Below are 18,795 nucleotides of genomic sequence, written 5' to 3'. Positions count from 1 at the left end.
GGCGCAGGCTACCCCAGACAACAGAAGAAGGAGTAAAACTGTTGAAGGTGCTTGTGAAAGCAGCCCAGCTGGCTTTCTTGCTTTCTTTAATAATACGACGACACTGAGCACGTAATCGTTTATAATTAATACAATTCGCCACTGTAGGGTGGCGTTTAAAGGTGCGTAAAGCACGTCGACGAGCACGTAAAGCGTCTCTACATGCTGCGGTCCACCAGGGGACCGGTACGCGACGTGGAGAAGAAGTAGGGTGAGGGATGGAATATTCAGCAGCAGCGAGAATGACTTCCGTGAGGTGTGCGACCTGACGATCGCAGCTTGTGAAGGTTTGATCCTGAAATGTCGCCCTGGAAGAGAAGAGCCCCCAGTCTGCCTTGGAGATGGTCCAACTAGAGGAGCACGGAGAGGGAGTATGCTGCAGGAGATGGATAACACACGGGAAGTGGTCGCTCGAATATGTATCAGCAAGTGCATACCACTCAAACCGGCGTGCAAGTTGGGGAGTACATATAGAGAGGTCTAAATGGGAATAGGTATGAGATGTGTCCGAAAGAAAAGTCGGGGCGCCAGTATTGAGGCAGACAAGATTCAGCTGGTTGAAAAGGTCTGCTAACAAGGAGCCCCTCGAGCAGGATGCTGGAGAGCCCCAAAGGGGATGGTGGGCATTGAAGTCTCCAGTTAACAAAAATGGTGCAGGTAGCTGAGCAATAAGTTGCATCATGTCTGCCCTGGTAACTGCAGATGACGATGGAGTGTAAACGGTACAAAAGGAAAACGTAAAAGTGGGGAGAGTAATGCGGATGGCAACTGCCTGCAGGCCGGTGTGCAACGTGATGGGATCGTAGTAAATATCATCCCGGACCAGCAACATAACCCCTCCATGAGCTGGGATACCTACCACAGGGGGTAGGTCAAAACTCACAGAGGTGTAGTGTGCCAAGGCAATTTGATCGCATGGGCGTAGCTTCGTTTCCTGGAGGGCTACGACGAGCGGACGATGCAAGCGGAGCAGCAACTTCAAGTCCTCTCGGTTGGAGCGAATGCTGCGAATATTCCAGTTAATAAGTGCCATTGTAAGAAAAGGAAGATGAGAGAAGGGGTCACCTCGAAGGCTGCTTAGGGCCTGGCTTCGAGCGAGCACTGCCGCCGCTATCAGTAGGCGGACAGTCATCGTCCATGGGGTCTATAGGGTCATCGGCCATCTCGGGAGGATGGCCGGGAGGGGGAGCTTCCTCCGCCGGTGAACGGCCAGATGTTCGGCTACCAGCGGTGCGGCCAGGCGAAACGGATGACGGCCTGGGGCGGCAACCGCTGGGTGGCGCAGGAGAAGAAAGGCGCCGTGGCGGAGAAGGAGAACTGTGCTTCCTATGCGCCTTGGACGTTTGGTGGAAGTACCGGTCGAAGGCTGGGAGGTCGAGGGACGGAGGAAGTCTGCACGGAATGGTTCCTTCTTAAAGGCCCGTGCATCTGACTTCGGGGTCTTCGACTTAGCAGAAGCTGAGGAAGTGGCTGGTGTCTGTGGGGTGATGGGAGGAAGAGGAGACGTCGACCGCGCGATCTTAGCGCTGGCCGAACGGACGACCGTGGTGCTGAAGGTCAGATCGCATGTCTGGATTGCTACCTCCCGGGTAGTCCGAGGAGAGGCGAGGACAGTGCTGTATTTCCCCGCTGGGAGCAGCGTGGGCTTCCTACTAGCCAATAGCTTGCGAGCAGCCGAGGTGGACACTTTCTCTTTGACCCGTATTTCCTGGATACAGCGTTCTTCCTTATAGATAGGACAGTCGCGGGAGGAGGCGGCATGGTCACCCTGACAGTTCACACAACGAGGAGACGGAGGTGGACAGTCACCCTCATGGGCATCCCTGCCACAAGTGACACATTTAGCCGCATTGGAGCAAGACTGTCGAGTGTGATTGAAACGCTGACACTGGTAGCAGCGCGTAGGTGTCGGGACATAGGGGCGAACAGAAATAACCTCGTAGCCCGCCTTGATGCGCGATGGCAGCTTAACACTATCGAAGGTCAAGAAAAGTGTCCGGGTCGGTACAAGGTCATTGTTGACCTTTTTCATGACCCTATGGACAGCCGTCACGCCCTGCTCAGCGAGGAAAGATTGAAGCTCCTCGTCAGTCAATCCGTCGAGGGAGCTACTATAGACTACACCACGAGACGAATTCAAAGTTCGGTGGGCCTCCACCCGGACAGGGAACGTGTACAAGAGTGTGGCCCGAAGCAGTTTTTGTGCCTGAAAGGCACTCTCAGTTTCGAGTAATAATGTACCGTTACGCAACCTGGTACAAGATTTGACAGATCCGGCTATGGCATCTACGCCCTTCTGAATAACGAAAGGTTTGACAGAGGAAAAATCCTTTCCGTCCTCAGATCGAGAAACTACGAGGAACTGTGGGGCAGGCGGTAGTACTTTTGTCACTGTTGGCTGGTCACGTTTCCGTTTTTGGGTCGAAGTCGAAAGCGATGGAGTAGAATCCATTGCGGAGGAATCCCCCATGATTGCCAGCGTCTCCGATGGCGCGCTCCTTCCTTGTGGGGACCCTCTCAGAGGGCACTCCCGCCTTAGGTGAATGTTTACACCTCAGGTCACACCTCCCGAGAAACAGACGGAGGGACCAATCGGCATGGTCAGAAGGTATCAGCTCAGGCAATCACCCCTCCCCGGGCCTGGCCTTTACCAGGGGGTACGCACGTGCCTTACATGTCTACCCAGGGCGGGGACTTACGCGTTACCCCGTCACCGGCTACGCGTGCGAACGCGTGGGTCGGCCTTCAGGCACGCACAGGGAGGAAGGAAGAAGAGGAAAAAGAAGAGAGAGTGGGAGAAAGAGGACAGACTGTCTCAAACGCCAAGGCGGAGACCAGAGAAGGCAAGGAGAAGGCAAGGAGAAGAAGGCAATGAGAAGGCAAGGAGAAGAAGGCAATGAGAAGGCAAGGAGAAAAAGGCAATGAGAAGGCAAGAAGAAAAAGGCAATGAGAAGGCAAGGAGAAGTCAAGGGAAAGAGTAAGGAAGACAGTGAGGTGGAGAAGAGCAAAGAAAGGAACCAACAAAAAAGGAAGGAAGAAACGAGAAGTGAGAAACCAAAAAGACCAAGATTATAGGTCGTGAAACCGTCCGTCTCCGGACGCAGGCGCTAACTACCCCCGTGAGGGGGATGGACTCCTTTTAGTCGCCTCTTACGACAGGCAGGAATACCTCGGGCCTATTCTAATCCCCGGACCCGCAGGGGGGTCCAAGTCTGTGAAGCGAATTTATAGACAGGCGGAATGCAACACGCAATTCTATGTGGCGAACTGTCTACAAACATTGAAGGAAGCAGACCCAGGTCGCATGGAAATGTGAAAGAAACATCGTGTACATGTTACACATTAGTAATTTTGCCGAAACTGGCTTTCCGCAAGTAATGCAGGTATATCTGTCCGAGCGTTCTACTTTCGCCTGCAAAAACAGCCGATCGTGTTTGCAGAGCTCTACTCGCTGATGCATGTTCACGCAATTCATGAGCAAGCACGTGGTGGATTGGTACGCAGTGCTACACTGCAAATACGAAGCAGCGCAAGAATGATTTCTTTAGTTACTGTACATGGCTACTCGGATTTCCCTTTGGTCAGGAATTTCATAAACGGTGTTAGATGAATGACTGGACGGAATAATTAAATTGTGGGATAACGAAGTATGCAGTTTGCATTACTAAATGTCCAGGTATTGTTGTTTATGTACAGTTAATGCCAGTTGACGTATGTACACGAGTGATGTCATGATGTAACGGTACCGTGATTCTGTAACAACACTCCAGGTGAAGTAATTAACGTGGTAATATCACATATGGGATTGAGACCTCTGGCGGTGCAGATTGGTAATCTACCAGGTCAAATCGCTACAATGCCGCTGGCGCCGAAATGTATTACAGGTGTTCCAGGGGAATGACAAAATAACAAACTTTTCAACTTTGATAGCGGTGGACAAAAACTGATCACAATCCCTCTCCCTCTAATATTTCCTTCCAATTACGTAACATTCTAGTCATCTTTGACGTCCAGATAAGCACTTTTGGAAGCGATATTCAATAAAGTGTACGAATTTAAACACAACAGAACGTCTTTTTCTAACTGACAAAGGAATGGCTCAGGCCGAGACGTCGAAACATGTTCTGAAATTTTTTATATAGGAATAATACACTGAAAGAAACACTGTCATATTTTAGCTGCTAAGACTCACTACAATCATGTTTGCAAAAACATATTGAAAACCACTAAGTTCCTAGCCCGCTGGATATATGTACACCGCTGCCAGAGCTGTAGCGGATTGAGCATCCGCAACATGGTAAGCTCATATCGTCCGTTGACGAAGCAGGTAAACAGGTAACGCGACCGGCACGATCGTAATTTGTGAAGCCAATTTAAGTTTTCGGTGACAGTCTCTGAAACAGCTATCCGCAATTTTTTTTTCTCTCAAACTTTCAATTCATTTAATATCTATAAGAATTAGAAGTCGTTTTTGCTGTAGGAAAAGTTAATAATGGAGGTAAAATTGAATAAATATTCGTTGTGCTTAACGCTTAATGTTAACAGTGTGAAAACCAGGTATTGCTTCGTAAAGTCTGACCGTGTACTGTATGAATATAAGGAAGACTTACACGAAGTGTAAGAAGGCTGTTTAGGATTTTATGGTTCAAATGACTCTGAGCAATATGGGACTTGACTTCTGAGGTCATCAGTCCCCTAGAACTTAGAACTACTTAAACCTAACTAACGTAAGGACACCACACACATCCATGCCCGAGGCAGGATTCGAACCTGCGACCGTAGCGGCCGGGCGGTTCCTGAGTGAAGCGCCTAGAACCGCTCGGCCACTGTGGCCGGCCTAGGTTTTTATGATGGTAACGCCACGTAGTGCTGTGTAAGAAAATCGCTGACTGCGCTGTGTGCAGTCTGTGGCTGGTTGGACTCATTGTTGGAATGTTCGCTTGTGTTGTGTTGGGAAGTTGGATGCGAATGAACAGCGCCTAGCGTTGTGAAGTTGGAGGTGAGCCGCCAGCAGTGGTGGATGTGGAGAGAGAGATGACAGAGTTTTGAGAGGTTACTATAAGCGGACGATCTGGACGTGTGTCCGCCAGAAAAAGGAAATTTGTGAAGATGGATGTCTTGAATTGATACGTATATATATATGATGAATTTTGAAAATTATTAAGATAAATACATTATTTGTTCTCTATCAATATCTTTCATTTGCTGACTATGCCTATCAGTAGTTTGTGCCTCAGTAGTTAGAATTATTTAGCTGGCAGTATTGGCTATCGCTGTATTACAGTAGTTCGAGCAACGAAGATTTTTGTGAGGTAAGTGATTCATGTAGGGTATAGGTTATTGTCAGTCATGACTGTTCTTTTGTAAGGATTATTAAAAGCCAGACGGCGTTGCGCTAAAAATATTGTGTGTCAGTTTAAAAATGATCAGAATAAGTAAAGAGAAAACTGTCTGAGTACGTTCAGTTTTCCTCACCTGTTTCTGTATCAAATACGTAGAAGTTTACTAGCACAGTCATTCATAATTTTTCTTAGGGGTTGTGACAGAAGTAATGAATATGTAGAGAACTGAAGCAGGGTGGCCGCAAAGTCTCATTAGCCCTGCCCCCCTTACCCCCCCCCCCACCGAATTAATAATCAGAATAAACCCATGAACTTCAAGAAATAACATGGATAACAGCTTTTTAGAGGTGTTTTCTTGGGATATGAACCATGAGCTGTTCCTGAAAGGCAATGAACAATTTCCGGTAGAGATAATACGAGACTGAGCCCTGTGACACTCAACTGATATAAACATAGCTGATTTGAAGTCTTCCTCGACCTGGTTAAGCAAATCCCATAAATCGTACAGTATAGAAAGTCGCAAAACAACGATGTTTATTTTAAGAAAATGTCCAGAGAAAATTCGATTAATTCATAGCTGACATGAACAGGAAGCTTGCTCTTAACCTCGCATCTACAGTGTCCAATGCCCATCGGCCAGATTTTGAGAAATAACAGCGAGAAAACCGCACTTTCACATTTTCAGGCGAGAAAAGACAGCCTCTATTGTGCAATATATTAATGGTATTACATATTTACACACAACAATGCCAGTGATGAGCAAGAATGTATTATTGTTTTAACAGCTTTATATCTGTCTTCAGGGACCTGAAGGCATGTGAGAATCCGAACATAAAATAAGACGATTCGATGACAAATCTGACAATCGACCTATCAAATTTTGGTAAAATTGGTAATACATGTTCTTAACATTTCATTCGAAACGGGATCTAACAAGGTATAGAAATTAATTCATTGGTGTTGTTGGGCTCTTGGCCTGGACACATCAACACAACAGCTTTTCACGAGGACGACGAAAAGACTTTTGATATAATTCAGATTCCATTACGAATAACCAATGTGACTTTCAATAAAGAATTTTTTCGACTGTGGTAATTATTTTTAAGGAAATTCTCGAACAATGTACGTGAATAGTCGTTTTGTTGCCACTTCCCACAATGATTTTAGGAATTCTGATGGAATGTTATGTATCCCTTCTGCCTTATTTAATGGTAGGTCCCACCCAGTATTCTTAAATTTTGATTCTAATACTAGATCCCCTATCTCTTCTAAATCGATTACTGTTTCTTGTTCTGTCACGTTAGACAAATCTTCCTCTCATAGAGGCCTTCAGTGTACTCTTTCCACCTATACGCTTTTCCTCTGTATTTAACAGTGGAATTCCCGTTCCCCTCTTAAAGTTAAGTTATCACCCATGCTTTTAATTTCACCGACAGTTGTTAGACTTCTCTACATTCTGAGTCAGTTGTCTCAATAATGACTTCTTTTCCGGATTTCTTAACATTTTTCATGCAACCACTTCGTCTTAGCCTCACTGCACTTCCTATTTATTTCGTTCCTCAGCGATTTATATATCTGTATTCCTGAATTTCCCTGAGCATTTTTAAGCATCCTTCTTTCATCGTTCAGCAGATGTTTTTCTTCTGTTAATCATAGTTTCTTCGCACCACTTTCTTTGTATCTATGTTTTCTTCCAACTTCTGTGATTGCTCTTTCTAGCGATGTCCATTCAACTTCAACTGTACTGCCTACTGAGCTATTCTTTAATGCTGTATCTACAGCATCAGAGGACTTGAAGCGCATCTCGACATTCCTTAATAGTTCCGTATCCCACTCCTTTGTAAAGTAATTCTTCCTACTAATCTCTTAAACTTCAGGCTAGTCTTCATCAGTACAATATTGTGATCTTAGTCTATGTCTGCTACTGGGTTGCCTTGCAATCCAGTATCAAATTTCGGAGTCTCTGTAGACTACGATGTAATCTAACTGAAGTCTTTCAGTATCTCCCGGCCTTCTCCAAGAATACATCCTCCTCTTGTGATTCTTGAACAGGGTATTCGTTATTACTAGCTGAAATTTATTACAGAACTCAATCTGTCTCCCCTCCAAATTCTTGTCCCAAGCCCCTTATACCTTTTCCTCTGCTATTTCCCCTACTATTACATTCCATTCTATCTTTTCGTACTGTTACCCTTCCAATATTCTCATATACTATCTCTCTCTCTATATCCTCAGGTTGCAATGAACTACCGTTGTCGGGGTTGGTTTGCTATCGTTTCTGATAAGAACAAACCTGTCACTGAAGTGTTCACAGCAACATACTCTGTCCTACCTTCGTATTCCTAAAGAATCCGACACTCGTTATACCATTTTCTGTTGCTGTTGATATTACCGATTACCGCCGTAATGTTGGCAGCGTGGTGACGTTGTTCAGAGAACAGCATAACATAGTGTGCATGGAAAGCTGACCCGATATCCCTTTGGGTATCGAACTGCCGGCACGGTAGCTCAGCGTGACCGGTCGGAGAGCCGCTGGCCCTCTGTAATAAAAAAAAAAAATAGAGTAAAGGAATGAACGATCAATTTGATCGGATATCATGTGACGTCCGCGCAGACCAAACAACAAACACTACCGAACAAAATGAAAAAAAGAGGGGGTAGCGTCTTTCATTCATAATGAAAACTTCTTCAGTCCTGAGTTTGAATCCCACCACCGCTTCAATTTTGATTAATAATCAGCATTGGCGGCCGAAGATCTCCGGCAGGCAGCTAATCTGTTGCCTGGTAAAGGAAGACTCTGAATTGTCAGATTATTTAAGTGGTGCTCTGATATACCAATAATTTCATAGTGAACTTCTATAAGCAGTTCACTAATTTTATCTCTAATACCTCTTATATTTTGATGAAACATGCTAATTCTCTACTTGGAAACATTACATCCTCTGAAGGTGAGCCCTTAGTTAGAGGGACTTCCTTTAAGCAGGTATACCTATTAGCTGTCTTCAATCTAAAACAGGTGCACCTCTAACACCATCTACCACAGGAATTTTTCCACGAGTGACACCACCACCACCACCACCACCACCACCACCACCATTACCCCCCACTCACTACACTGTCACCTATTAGCTGAGCCAGCATCCCCTTCCCATACCTATTGAGGTGCAGGCCATGCCTAGTGAAACCCGATTTACTGATAGACACAACTGGCACCACTAAGATGTGACTTCTTGTCCTAGGGATGGGAAACTGCCCCTAAAGGTGGAAGAATCAACAAGGATGAACGGCATGAGGATGCAGAAGGCAATGAAAACCACTGCATTAAAGACACGTGACGTGTATCCATAGGACATCCATGATGATCCATTGCCAAAAAATTCCAGAATAGTCCGCCATTCGGATCTCTGGCACTGCCAAGAGTGAGGTTACGATGAAAATATAAATAAACAACGTAATAATAACGGTCTACGAGTAGGGGCGTGGAATGCCAGTTGCTTGAACGTGGTCGGGAAACTAGATAATCTGAAAAGGGAAATGCAAAGGTTCAATCTAGATATAATTGGGGTCAGTGAAGTATAGTGGAAAGAAGACAAGGATTTCTCGTCAGGTGTGTATAGGGTAGAAACAACAGCGACAGAAAATGGTATAACGGGAGTAGGATTCGTTATGAATAGGAAGGTAGGGCAGAGAGTGTGTTACGGTGAACAGTTCAGTGATAGGGTTGTTCTTATCAGAATCGACTGCAAAACAGCACCGACAACGATAGTTCAGGTACACATACCGATGTCGCAAGCTGAAGATGAAGGGACAGAGAAAGTGTATAAGCACACTGAAAGGGTAATACAGTGTGCAAAGGGAGACGAAAATACATTAGTCATGGGAGACTGGAATAAGGTTATAAGGGAAGGAGTAGAAAAAAAGGGTACAGGAGAATATGTGCTTGGAACAAGGAATGAGAGAGGAGAAAGAATAATTGAGTTCCGTAACAAGTTCCAGCTAGTAAAAGCGAATACTCTGTTCAAGAATCAAGAGGAGGAGGTATACTTGGAAAAGGCCAGGTGACACAGGAAGATTTCAGTTAGATTACTTCATGGTCAGACAGAGATTCCGAAATCAGATACTGGATCGTAAGTGCTACCCAGGACCAGACAGACTCATATCACAATACAGAAGCAATGATGAGTAAGCTGAAGTTTAAGACATTAGTCAGAAAGAACCAATACACAAAGAAGTGGGATACAGAAGTACTGAGTAATGACAAGATATGGTTAACGTTCTCTAAGGTTGTACTCGTAGATACAGCAATAAGGAATAGCTCAGTAGGCAGTACAGTTGAGGAGGAATGGACATCTCTAAAAAGGGCCATCATAGTAGTTGGGAAGGAAAACGTAGGTACTAAGAAGGTAACTGCGAAGAAACTATGGATTACAGAAGAATTACTTCAATTGATCGATGAAAGGAGAATGTACAAAAATGTTCCAGGACACTCAGCAACAGAGAAATAGAAGTCGTCGAGGAATGAAGCGAATAGGAAGTGCAGGGAAGCTAAGTCTAAACAGCTGCAGGAAAAATATGAAGACATCGAATAAGAAATGACTGTCTGAAGGACTGACTCAGCGTAAAGGAAGTCAAAACAATCTTCGGTGACAAAAACTGGAGTGATAATATTGAGAGTGAACGGTAATTCCACTATTAAATGCTGAGGAGAGCAGATAGATGGGAAGAGTACATAGGAAGCCTTTGTGAGGTGTAAGATTTGTCTGATGTGATAAAAGAAGAAACAGGAATCGATTGAGAAGAGATAGGGGATCCAGTATTAGAATCAGAATTTAAACTAGCTTTGGAGGACTTAAGATCAAATAAGGCAGAAGGGATACATAACATTCCTTCAGAATTTCGAAAATAATTGGGGGAAGTGGCAACAAAACGACTATGTACGTTGGTGTGTAGAATGTAAGAGAGGCGACATACCATCTTACGTTCGGAAAAGCATCATCCACACAATTCCGAAGACGGAAATAGCTGAAATATGCGAAATTACCGAACAGTCAACTTAACAGCTCATGTATGCAAGTTGCATACTACAATAATACACCGAAGAATGGAAAAGAAAATTGGGGATACTCTAGATGATCAGTTTGGCTTTAGGAAAGATAAAAGCACAAGAGGCAATTCTGACGTTGCGATAAATAATAGTAGCAAGACTACAGAAAAATCAAGACACTTTCTCAGGATTTGTCGACCTGGAATACGCGTTCGAAAATGTAAAATGGTGCAAGATTTTCGAAATTCTGAAAGAAGTCGAGGTGAGCTATAGGGAGAGACGGGGCCTATGCAATATGTACAGGGGCCAAGTTGGAGTAATGAGAGTGGACGACCAAGAACGAAGTGCTCGTATTAATAAGGCTGTAACACAAATGAATGTAGCTTCTCGTCCCTACTGTTCAATCTGTACAGCGTGGAAGCAATGATGCAAATAAAAGAAAGGTTCAGGAGTCAAATTTAAATTCGAGGTGACAGGATATCAATGATACGTTTCGTTGATGACATTGCTATCCTGAAAGAATGTAAAGAAGAATATATGATCTGCTGAACGTAATGGTCTAATGAGTACAGAGAATGGATTGAGAGTAAATCGAACAAAGACGAAGGTAGTAAGAAGTAGTAGAAATGAGAACGAGAAACTTATCAGGATTGATGGTCGTGGAGTAGATGAAGTTAAGGGATTCTGCTACCTAGGCAGTAAAATAACCAATGACGGACAGAGCAAGGAGGACATCAAAAGCAGACTCGCTATGGCAAAAAAGGCATTTCTGGCCAAGAGAAGTCCACTAATATCAAATACTGGCCTTAATTTGAGGAAGAAATTTCTGAGAATGTACGTCTGGGGTACAGCATTGTATGCTAGTGAAACATGGACTGTGGGAAAGCCGGAATAGAAGAGAATCGAAGCATTTGACACGTGGTGCTGCAGGTGAAAGTTAGGTGGACTGATAAGGTAATAATTGAGGAGGTTCTGTGCAGAATCGGAGAGGAAGGGAATATGTGGAAAACACTGATATAGACAATGGACAGGATGATAGGACATCTGTTAAGACATGAAGGAAAGACTTCCATGGTACTGGAGGGAGTTATAGAGAGAAAAACTGTGGAAGAAGACCGAGATTGGAATACATCCATCAAATAATTGAGGACGTTGGTTGCATGTGCTACTCTGATATGAAGAGGTTAGCACAGGAGGGGAATTCGTGGCGAGCCGCATCAAACCAGTCAGAAGTCTGATGAGCATAGAAAAAATTATCCATAGACAGATGCTCTTGCACGAACCGATCGTTTGTGCTTTTTTTTTGTCATCAGTCTACTGACTGGTTTGATGCGGCCCGCCATGAATTAATTTCCTGTGCTAACCTCTTCATCTCAGAGTAGCACTTGCAACCTATGTCTTCAATTATTTACTTGACGTATTCCAATCTCTGTCTTCCTCTACAGTTTTTGCCCTCTACAGCTCCCTCTAGTACCATGGAAGTCATTCCCTCATGTCTTAGCAGATGTCCTATCATCCTGTCCCTTCTCCTTATCAGTGTTTTCCACATACTACTTTCCTCTGCGATTCTGCACAGAACCACCGCATTCCTTACCTTATCAGTCCACCTAATTTTAACATTCGTCTATAGCACCACATCTCAAATGCTTCGATTCTCTTCTCTTCCGGTTTTCCCACAGTCCATGTTTCACTAACATACAATGCTGTACTCCAGATGTACAACCTCAGAAATTTCTTCCTCAAATTAAGGCCGGTATTTGATATTAGTAGACTTCTCTTGGCCAGAAATGCCTTTATTGCCATAGCAAGTCTGCTTTTGATGTCCTCCTTGCTCCGTCCGTCATTGGTTATTTTACTGCCTAGGTAGCAGAATTCCTTACCTTCATTGACTTCGTGACCATCAATCCTGATGTTAAGTTTCTCGCTGTTCTCATTTCTACTACTTCTCATTACCTTCGTCTTTCTCCGATTTACTCTCAAACCATACTGTGTACTCATTAGACTGTTCATTCCGTTCAGCAGATCATTTAATTCTTCTTCATTTTCACTCAGGATAGCCATGTCATCAGCGAATCGTATCATTGATATCCTTTCACCTTGTATTTTAATTCCACTCCTGAACCTTTCTTTTATTTCCATCATTGCTTCCTCGATGTACAGATTGAACAGTAGGGGCGAAAGGCTACAGCCTTGTCTTACACCTTTCTTAATACGAGCATTTCGTTTTTGATCGTCCACTCTTATTATTCCCTCTTGGTTGTTGTACATATTGTATATGACCCGTCTCTCCCTATAGCTTACCCCTACTTTTTTCAGAATCTCGAACAGCATGCATCACTTTATATTGTCGAACGCTTTTTCCAGGTCGACAAATCCTATGAAAGTGTCTTGATTTTTCTTTAGCCTTGCTTCCATTATTAGGCGTAATCTCAGAATTGCCTCTCTCGTCCCTTTACTTTTCCTAAAGCCAAACTGATCGTCACCTAGCGCATTCTCAGTTTTCTTTTCCATCCTTCTGTATATTATTCTTGTAAGCAGCTTCGATGCATGAGCTGTTAAGATTATTGTACGATAATTCTCGCACTTGTCAGCTCTTGCCGTCTTCGGAATTGTGTGGATGATGCTTTTCCGAAAGTCATGTGGTATATCGCCAGACTCATATATTCTACACACCAACGTGAATAGTCGTTTTGTTGCCACTTCCCCCAATGATTTTAGAAGTTCTGATGGAATGCTATCTATCCCTTCTGCCTTATTTGACCGTAAGTCCTCCAAAGCTCTTTTAAATTCCGATTCTAATACTGGATCCCCTATCTCTTCTAAATCGACTCCTGTTTCTTCTTCTATCGCATCAGACAAATCTTCGCCCTCATAGAGGCTTTCAATGTATTCTTTCCACCTATCTGCTCTCTCCTCTGCATTTAACAGTGGAATTCCCGTTGCAGTCTTAATGTTACCATCGTTGCTTTTAATGTCACCAATGGTTGTTTTGACTTTCCTGTATGCTGAGTCTGTCCTTCCGACAATCATATCTTTTTCGATGTCTTCACATTTTTCCTGGAGCCATTTCGTCTTAGCTTCCCTGCACTTCCTATTTATTTCATTCCTCAGCGACTTGTATTTCTGTATTCCTGATTTTCCCGGAACATGTTTGTACTTCCTCCTTTCATCAATCAACTAAAGTATTTCTTCTCTTACCCATGGTTTCTTCGCAGCTACCTTCTTTGTACCTATGTTTTCCTTCCCAACTTCTGTGGTGGCCCTTTTTAGAGATATCCATTCCTCTTCAACTGTACTGCCTACTGCGCTATTCCTTATTGCTGTATCTATAGCGTCAGAGAACTTCAAACGTATATCGTTATCCCTTAGTACTTCCATATCCCACTTCTTTGCGTACTGATTCTTCCTTACTAATGTCTTGAACTTCAGCTTACTCTTCATCACTACTAAATTGTGATCTGAGTCTATATCTGCTCCTGGGTACGCCTTACAGTCCAGTATCTGATTTCGGAATCTTTGTCTGACCATGATGGAATCTAATTGAAATCTTCCCGTATCTCCCGGCCTTTTCCAAGTATACCTCCTCCTCTTGTGATTCTTGAACAGGGTATTTGCTATTACTAGCTGAAACTTGTTACAGAACTCAATTAGTCTTTCTCCTCTTTCATTCCTTGTCCCAAGCCCATATTCTCCTGCAACCTTTTCTTCCACTCCTTCCCCTACAACTGCATTCCAGTCGCCCATGACTATTAGATTTTCGTCCCCCTTTACATGCTGCATTACCCTTTCAATATCCTCATACACTTTCTCTATCTGTTCATCTTCAGCTTGCGACGTCGGCATGTATACCTGAATTATCGTTGTCAGTGTTGGTCTGCTGTTCACAGTAACACACCCTCTGCCTTACCTTCCTATTCATAACGAATCCTACACCTGTTATACCATTTTCTGATGCTGTTGATATTACCCGATACTCATCTGACAGAAATCCTTGTTTTCCTTCCACATCACTTCACTGACTCCTACTATATCTAGATTGAGCCTTTGTATTTCTCTTTTCAAATTTTCTAGTTTCCCTACCACGTTCAAGCTTCTGACATTCCACGCCCCGACTCGTAGAACGTTAGCCTTTCGTAGATTATTCTATCTTATTCTCATGGTAACCTCCCCTTGGCAGTCCCCTCCCGGATATCCGAATGGGGGACTATTCCGGAATCTTTTGCCAATGGAGAGATATCATGACACTTCTTCAATTACAGGCCACATGTCCTGTGGATACACGTTACGTGTCTTTAATGCAGTGGTTTCCATTGCCTTCTGTATCCTCATGTCGTTGATCATTGCTGATTCTTCCGCCTTTAGGGGCAATTTCCCACCCCTAGAACAAGAGAGTGCCCTGAACCTCTATCCGTTCCTCCGCCCTCTTTGACAAGCATGTTGGCAGAATGAGGCTGACTTCTTATGCCGGAAGTCTTCGGCCGCCAATGCTGATTATTTATCAAAATTTAGGCAGTGGCGGGGATCGAACCCGGGACCGAAGACGGTTTGATTATGAATCAAAGACGCTACCCCTAGACCACGGTTACCCTGACCATAAGTCCTTCAAGGTAGCGGCGAGATAGGGTGTCAACTGTGCTTTGGCACGATTTATCATCGCCTGGCGAATACGAAATCGTAGTACATTCCCGGAGAATTAATATGTTTAATTCCCAAGTCCGTCGCCGCCAGGCCGCATCCTCTCCCTTCCATAACCAATCATAGCCTTGGCAAGGCTTGGCTTTGCGCAGACACCCATCATGACAGGGGAGACTGATAGGCATCACAACGTCGACAACAAGTTGTCCACGTGGTGTCAATGAGCTGCCGCAGTCTGGTGATGTAAAGTGGATCCTGTTCAGTTTTCATTGTGCACTGCCACGCCACACCTTTTCGTGGTAGAGACTGACGGCGCAGATATATGCGTTATGGTCAGAGAACGCAGCGAGTCAGACTTCAGCATCCTGCACCCCACTGACAATATCGCGGTGGATGTAAACACGATCGAGTCGTCTGGAAGAATGGCTAGTGAAACGCATAAACACCCACCGATCGCCATGGACTTTCTACAAAGAATCCACTAGTGTGAGGTGCAGCAGAACTGTCGCTAGCTCCGGTCACGGAGAGTGACGTGGTAGCTTGGGTGCAGATGAAATCGCCTCCTGTGTTCAACGAATTCTCCGGCCAAGGAAGAGAGATGTGCCAGTCTCTGAGAAGAAGATTGAACATTTACGGTGGCGAATCGAACCAAATGGCGCATGGGCACAGACGATCCTGCCGCCACTAAACGTGAGAGTCACACCTCTGCATCAATTTGGTTGGTTGATTTGTGGGGAGGATATCAAGCAGCGTGGTAATCGGTCCCATCAAATTAGGGAGGAATGGGGAAGGGAAGCGGCCATGCCCTTTCAAAGGAACAACCTCGGCATTTAACCGATGCAATTTAGGAAAATCACGGAAAACGCAAAACAGGATGGGCGGACGTGGTTTTGAACAGTCGTCCTTCCGAATTGGAGTCCATTGTGCTAACCGCTGCTCAACGTCGGTCGGTGTGGCACCAGGGAGATAGGCAACTACATCAGAGAGGATGCCGTCATGTAAGAGGATTGCCACACCACTACCAGTAGGGGAAGGATGAGAGACATGTGCTGTAAAACCATGGAGAGCACAGAAAGTTGCAACCTGCACCTCATGAAGGAGAACATTGTCAACGTCCACAGCATGCAGCATGTCAGAGTAAAGCGAGAAGGGACGATTCAAACACGTTGGGAGCCCAGTGAACTCTTTGTTGGGCCCCTGTGGAAGGACACATCACTGTAATTGAGTAGGAGCCGACCCCACCAAGAGGGAGGGGGTCTATTGTTCTGTACACCTTCAAAATATCCATCTCAGCCTCGACGTAGTCTGCCCAAGAGACAGACGTCTCACCGGACTGATTCAGTGGAACACTATCAGAGGTGCGCCTACAAGTAGTGCCAGACACAGAAGAGGATGCAAGCGCATCAGACGCAGGCGGAGAAATATCGGGTCCGGAGCTGGAAGCTGACTGGACATTGAGGCGGGGAGAGACATTGCGTCGTAAGGTGTCAGAATAACAGGACAGCACACCATCTGTAGCTGGGTCGTCATCCTGTGCAGGCTTCGATGGACGCAGCCATCAGAAGGGGTAAGGCGTTGTCTGTTCCCTTTCTTCGAGGATCGTTGCAGTTCTGTGTCGGATGGTGGGCTGCAGTCGCCCAACATGTGGCCAGATGATAGAAAAAAGTAAAGATAGGTACAGCTCCGTGATAGAAACCATTAGGTCGAGGCAGACAGCTTGTGCCTGCTGACGGTCACCGTTCATTTGCATTGCCTCCGGTAGGAGTGTAAGAGATAGGCGAAACGTCTATGGCGTCCTCGAGAGGAGTCAACGTCGTTAACGGCTGATTCAGAGGGGGCGAAGCAGGTAGCACTACCGCAGGCAGTGAGCACCGCAGGAAGAGCCATATCTCCGATCGTCGTCTGAACCAGTGTACATCGGTGACACTCAGAACGGACTCGGCCTTCCTGGCCACAACCTGAACAGGTGCGTGGCTGGCCATCGTACCCGACAGCAGCCTTTCAGCTGGCAATAATCAAGTAGGAAGGCACATATTTCCGTAGTTATATTTTCATCTGACGTACGCCATAGAGGGCACAGTATGTTTCGAACGTCTTCAACGTTTAAGCCATGTGACTGATGACGTTAACCTAAGGTTTAAAGGCGGCCACCGCAATGTCCGACGGTACTTAAAACGGGACTTCGTAAAGCAGCAACGTACGGAGGCCAAAATCAGCGTGATCAACACTACAGTCTTTTATGTCCCGAGAGTATAGGAACTTAAGAGCGCTAGCGTGGCGCCGCACTACGTCGGCGTACAGTTCGTCATTCGCCAGCTTTATGTAGTACTGGGAATCGTAGAGTGAATTCCGAGATCATCTTGTGGCGAGAGGCGCATTTCATCCCGTATAAAACGTTCAACTTGTATACCCCTTCAGTAGTTCGTGTTTCAATGGAAAACTTAAGTTAATTGTGGGTTTTCGGTAAGAAAACACCATGAAGGTCGATGAATTTTGACTCAGACAAATCGCTTGTGATATTCCTGGCTGAGGCCGCCGGTATTTTACTTTGCTAGAAGCTCGCCTTGATGCAGCTTCATACACATGAAGTAGTACATGGTACAAAACGGTGTGAGTTACAAGCGACAGATGGTACAGTATGTACCAGTCCCATGGGAGAATGCGCCAATTGCACTAAAATGAAATGAAATGTCGTGTGGCTAGGGCCTCCCGTCGGGTAGACTAGTCGCCTGGTGGATGTCTTGAGTTGACGCCACTTTGGCGACTTGCGGTACTGAACTTGCTTACGGTTGGTCGGTACATTCGGGTGTTGGGCGCCAAAACGCCTAACTTATATTAATTATTTATATACTTTTCATTGCACTTAACCCGGTTTTGAGTATGACAATATCTCGTGGTTGCCTTAGGAGTCTACGGTTTTTGTACATTAAAATTTCACTATTTTTGAGAAACATGAATAACGATATTGCAACCGAAGTGCTTTGGACACTTTAGGGTCACTTTGGAGCGCCTTAGAGACGAAGTACTTCGGCTGCGCTAGTCAGATTGTTTCGGGCGTTCAGAAGGTCCGGTAACGCGTGAGAGTGTTCCGGGCGTTCTTTAGAGCCGGACGTGTATCTGTATTTCTACCGGATGACACCTTTAGTGTGTTGAAACCGGTTATCCAGTAAACAGTATTAAAGCGATCTTGGGTTTTGAATTATTTCTGTATCTGAAGTTGTTAGAAAAGTTACCGAACAATTAAGAAAGCTATATCAGAAGTTGTATAAGAAAGTGTACAATGTAGGAATATTTAAATAATAATGATACAGGTTACATTAATGAGAAATGTCGCCCAACATCATTGTCAGTACTACAGATCTTGCCCTCTGTAGATACGGAGACTAACCTGTGCAGTGACATCCCATAAAAAGCACAATCAAGTTCCAGATGACAGCATAGCAGCCTCCACCGAAGAAGATCCCACGACCGACGAGCCGTCTTCTGGGTTGGAGACAACTTTAGACGACGATAGATTGGTGGAAAGACCGGTTAGGGACTCTTATTCAATCTCGACAGATCTCTCCAGCTTCCAGATCTGACTTTCAAAAGACACATAATTTATACGTTACGCGGAAGTAAACAAACGCACTCTCACTCGCAAGTAGCGCAACAGGCGAGACGCAAACAAGGCATGTGCTCCTCATCACAGCCAAAGGACACTTACCCATGGACCAAGAGTGCTTTAATTTATTA

The sequence above is a fragment of the Schistocerca cancellata genome, chromosome 1, assembly GCF_023864275.1.
Source record: "Schistocerca cancellata isolate TAMUIC-IGC-003103 chromosome 1, iqSchCanc2.1, whole genome shotgun sequence".
Lineage (NCBI taxonomy): Eukaryota > Metazoa > Arthropoda > Insecta > Orthoptera > Acrididae > Schistocerca > Schistocerca cancellata.
This window is presented reverse-complemented; position numbering follows the sequence as displayed.